Source organism: Petaurus breviceps, unplaced genomic scaffold, assembly GCF_028583685.1.
Source record: "Petaurus breviceps papuanus isolate PSGF00001 unplaced genomic scaffold, PetGlider_PUasm1.0 90510, whole genome shotgun sequence".
Taxonomy (NCBI): Eukaryota; Metazoa; Chordata; class Mammalia; order Diprotodontia; family Petauridae; genus Petaurus; species Petaurus breviceps.
In genome coordinates, this window is record NW_027187267.1 from 3,706,534 (window position 1) to 3,711,839 (window position 5,306).

The 5,306-nt window shown below is 40.0% G+C and overlaps 1 protein-coding gene across 1 annotated transcript in view; it reads right to left on the bottom strand.

The window, feature by feature from the left end:
• Positions 1-5,306, bottom strand: part of TAGLN2 (transgelin 2) — a 343,906-nt gene that overhangs the window by 173,305 nt on the left and 165,295 nt on the right. The gene's annotated exons all lie outside the window — the stretch shown is intronic.

The following is a 5,306-nucleotide window of genomic DNA, read 5'->3' on the forward strand; positions in this document are numbered from 1 at the left end:
GGAGGGGCCAAGGGGTGGGGGGAGGCTGAGGGATGGGGGGGGGGGGGGGGGGGGGGGAGGGAGGAGGTGGGTGGGGAGGAGTGGAATTGAGGTAGAGTTAATGAAGTGGAAATAAATTCAGGAAAGGCCCAAGTTATGCTGGAGGCTCCACTGAGAACAGCTCTTGGGAGTGAAGCTGGGCTTGGGTTCCTGCCTGGCCTTGGGAATATGACAGAATGATATGCGATCTTTCATTCATTGAACGCCTACTATGTGCTTGCTAGTCTCTTTGAGGATTACAAAACAAAATATTCCAGGATCCCTGACCTGGTGTGGTTTAGACCGCTAGTCGGGGATGTTGTTAAGCAACTGGGCAATGCTGTCATCCACTAGGCAGAGAATTCGACCAGCTGATTTGTCTAAGGTGCCTTCCAGCTCTAGAATTGGGTGATTCATTCTAGTACGGAAGATAAGACACCGGCACAAATAAATACGGTACTCCCTGTACCATAAAAAGTGCCATGAAGTTGATGTAAACTAAGATGTGGTTTTGTTACTCCTCCATTTAAAAATATTTAATGGCCCTTGATTGCCTTGCTCCTTTGATTCAAACTCGTTTTCCTGGTATTCAAGGCCCTCCACAGTCTAGCGGTACCCTCTTTTCCCAACCTTTATCCCATACTCCCCCATACCATTCACTCCAGCCAAATGGTACTCATAGCCCTTGCCCCTCTCACAGCCCCAAATGCACACTGAACTCTTCGATCCTGTATCTTACTCACAGGCACTTCCTAGGGCTAGAATGTCCTCCCTTCCTCTTTTTGCTTGCTGAACTCTTACCCATTTTTTAAAGCCAAACTCAAATACCATATCTTCCAGGTAGTCTCATATTGTAGAGAACCTTCCCCTCCACCTCACAAAGTCTTTTGTTTTTTACCTTTCTGTGGCACAACATTATGTAATACCATTTGTATCTCATCCTTCTTTTACACTTTAAACTCTACTGGCAAAGAATAGTAGACAGAGTGCCCAAATTGGAATGGGTTTGAATTCTGACTGTTACTCGTTATTTATGTTTTCTTGAACATTTTACTTCTTTCCTTAATTTTCTTCTCAATAAGTGATATTTTTGTGATTGCGTCTCTCTAAGGTCCCCTCTACCTCAAAATCTCTTTCATACCAGTGGCACTTAATGTTTGCTGAATGAATAATAATCAAGGAAAGGGAGAGTATACTTGTAGCTGACTGATAGTCAAGAAAGGCATCTAGGAGGAAGTGGAATTCAAGTTGGATCTTGAAGGATGGGTAGGATTTCCACAAGCAAAAATGAGAGAGGGGGGGGAAAGGTGGCAGAAAAGTACTAAATGGTCAGAGAACAACAAATTGTCCCAGATGGCCAGACTGTTCATGTTGGAAAGCTGGGAAGTTGGGAAGTATTTTGAGATAAGACTGGAGAGGAATGTTGAAGCCAAGTCATAAAAGACCTTGAATGTCATACTAAGGAGTTTGAACTTTATTTGGGGGAATCGTTGCTAGTTTTGAGGTTGTTTTTTTTTTAAATGGAAGTGTGACAAGGTCATAGTAAGTCTCAAGGTATGATAGGGCTAAGAGCCTGGAGTCAGAGAAAACAGGAAGCTATTAAAATAGTCCAGGAGAAAGGTAATGAAAGTCTGAACTAAGTTAGTGGGAATAAAGAGAATAAAGGCTAGATTCCGAAGACACTGAAGGAAAAATCAAGACTTAATGTTGAGATGAAGGAGGGAAGGTTAAAAAGTCACAACATCTCACAAGTCAGATCTGGTTGGAAACTAGCCCAAACCTCTCATTTTGCCTGTGGGGAAGCTAAGACCCAAAGAAGAAAAGAAATTTGCTCAATGTCACACAATTAACTAGTCAGTGGCAGAGCCAGGATTAGCAGCAAGGTTTGGGGACTGCTAATACTGTGCTGTTTCTACTACACCCTGGATGACTGGGAAAATCATAGTGCCACTAACATTTCAAGAAAGACATCTGACAGTCTCTCATCTTATAAGCATGATGTGATCTGGATGACAGTGGGATATTGAACTGGTTTTCCCAAAGTCCAATAATTAACAATTTGTGTCAAAGTCTGGTGGGATGTCTCTAATGAAAGACCACAGGGATCTATCTTAGCCCTATTCTGTTTAATATTTTTATCAATGACTTAGTTGAAAACCTAGATAACATGATTATCAAATTTTTGAAAAAAGAGAGTAGTGAAGGAAAGATAGATTAGGTGGCAGAATAAGGATTTTTAAAAGCATAGATAGGATAAATCTAATATAAAATTTATCAGACAAATATAAATTCACAGTTAGAGGAAGGGACCTTAAATACCATCTAATTCAATGATCTCAACCTACAGAGTACTAACATAAGACCCAAAGCAAAATATGATGAAGTAATTTACCAGAGGTTACACATATAGACTCTTGTACAGGCAGTAGAAGAGCAGGAATTTGAATCTCTGGTTTCAAATCTAATTCTCTTTCTAGTGTGCTATGGGGCAGTTAAGTGGCACAATGGATAGTACAATGGACTTGAAATCAGGAAGAGTCATCTTCTTGAGTTCAAATATGACCTCAGACACTTATTAGCTATGTGACCCTGGACAAGTCACTTAACCCTATGTGCCTCAGTTTTCTCATGTGTCAAATAAGCTTAAGAAGGAAATGGCAAACCACTCCAGAATTTTTGCCAAGAAAATCCCAAAATGGGGTCACAAAGAATTAAATATAATTGAAATGACTGAACAACAACAATAACAAAACTGTGCTACAATGGAAGTTTTTTTAAAAATCAGCCACAAAATAAAAGATGTTGAAAGCATGGATAGAAAACAATTCATATGGAAAAATAAAAAATCAAACTATCAACAAACATTTATAAGTCCGTTCTATGTGCCAGGTACTCTTGCAAGGAACTGGAGATATGCAGACAAAAGTGAAATCCCTGCCCTCAGGGACTTTACATGTTTAAGAGAACCAGCATGTATGAATACAGGTACAAAATAAAAGCAAGATAATTTTGGGTAGGGAAGGCATTAGCAACTGAGGGTATCAGAAAAAGCTTTATATATCAGGTAGCACTTAAATAAGTCTTATAGGAAACTAGGTTTTCTAAAAGGTCATGGTGAGGAGAGAATAGATTCTAGGCATAGGGAACAACAATGCAAAGACATGGAGGTGGGAGATGAAATATATGAGGAGTAGTAAAAATGCCAGTTTGGCTAGACTATGAAGTGCTTATAAAGGAGTAATGTATAATTAAGATTGGAAAGGTAGACTGGTTCCAGTTTACATAAAACTTTAAATGCCAAACAGAAAAGTTCCTATTTTACCCTAGAAGAATCAGGGAGTCACTAGTGTTTAATGAGTAGGGAAGTGACATGATCAGACCTGGGCAGCTGTTAGGAGGATGAATTAGAGTGGGGAGGAAATTGAGGTAAGGGAACTGATTAGGAAACTATTGTAATAGGTGAGATATTATGAAACCCTGAAATAGGGTGGTGGTTATGTGGGTAGAGAGAAGATGATGGATTTAAGAAATGTTGGAGAGGGGCAGCTAGGTGGCACAGTGAATAGAGCCCTGGAGTCAGGAGGACCTGAGTTCAAATCCAGCCTCAGACATTTGATACCAAAAAACTAGCCGTGCGACCTTGGGCAAGTCACCTAACCCCAATTGCCCTCCTAAAAGAAAAAAAAAGAAATGTTGGAGAGAGAGAAATGACAAGATTTGGCACCTAATGGATATACGGAGTGAGTGAGAGTGAGGAGTGGAGAATGACACAGGGGTTGAGAAACTGGGTCACTGGAAAGATGGTCATACTCTCCACAGAAATAGGAAAGTTGAAAGAGGGACCGACATGAGGGGGAAAGATAAGGAGTACTGGTTTTGGATGTTGTTGAGTTTGAGATTTAAACACATCCAATTAGGAGTGTTCCGTAGGCAGTTGGTGATGTAGGGATGATCTAAGGAAAAAGATTAGGACTGGCTATATCGATCTTGGAGTCATATGCACAGAAACAAGCATTGGAGCTGATGAAGTCACCAAGGGAGAATGTGGAGAGAGAGAGAGAAGAAAAGAGGCTCCAGGACAGAGTTTTGGGAAGACACTCATCATTAAGGCCTATGATATAGATGATAAACCAGTAAAGGTACCTGAAAAGGAGTGGTTAGACAGGCAAGAAGGAGAAGGGGGGGAGAGAGGAGAGAGAGGGAGAGAGGGGAGGAGAAAGAGAGAGACAGAGACAGAGAGACAGAGAGAGAGGTGTTATAAAAAACCGAAAGGAAAGAGTATCTAGGGGAAGAGGGTGATCAACAATGACAAATGCTCCAAAGAGATCAAGAAAGAGGAAAACTAAGAAAAAACTATCCGATCTAGTAATTTAGAGATCAATGGTGATTTTGGGAAGAGCAGTTTCAATTGAGTAATGAAGTCTAAAGCCAACTGGGAATCAGGAGAAAGGAGAGGAAGTGGAGGCAATGATTGTAGGCTACATTTTCTAGGAATTTGGTTGTGAGAGGTAAGCAAGATGTAGGATTTTAGCTCAAAAGGATGACAGTCAAATGAGGTAATATTTGTGAAGCACTAGGTACAGTGCTTAGCACATATTAGGCACTTTAAAATGTTTGTTCTTTTCTCCTTTGTGGTTTAGTAAGTGTTTTTACAGAATGGGGATAACTTAGGTTATCAGCATCAGGGCCTGAACAAGTACATAGGGAGAGGATGAAGATTAAAAAGAGAAGAGATAAAGAGATCATACAAATGGAAAAGGACCCACATGTACAAAAATATTTATAGCAGCTCTTTTTGTGGTGGCAAAGAATTGGAACTCAAGGGAATGCCCATCAGTTTGGGGAATGACTAAACAAGTTGTGGTATATGAATGTAATGGAATACTACTGTGCTATAAGAAATGAATAGACAAACTTCATAATAACCTGGAGAGATGTATATAAACTGATGCTGAGTGAGGAGAGCAGAACTAGAAGAACTTTGTACACAATCACAGACATATCGTATCTGTGATGACTGACTTTGATAGACAGACTGTTTAATTGATAAACCAGTAAATTACTGGTTCAGCAATTCACCACTATAAGACAACTCCAAAACACTCATGATGGAAAGGGATATCCACATCCAGAGGAAGAACTATATAGAGTCTGAGTGCACATTGAAACTACTTGCTCTCTATTTTTTGTTTTGTCTTCTTGTTCTTCTTCTTGTTCTTCTTCTTGTTCTTCTTCTTCTTGTTCTTCTTCTTCTTCTTCTTCTTCTTCTTCTTCTTCTTCTTCTTCTT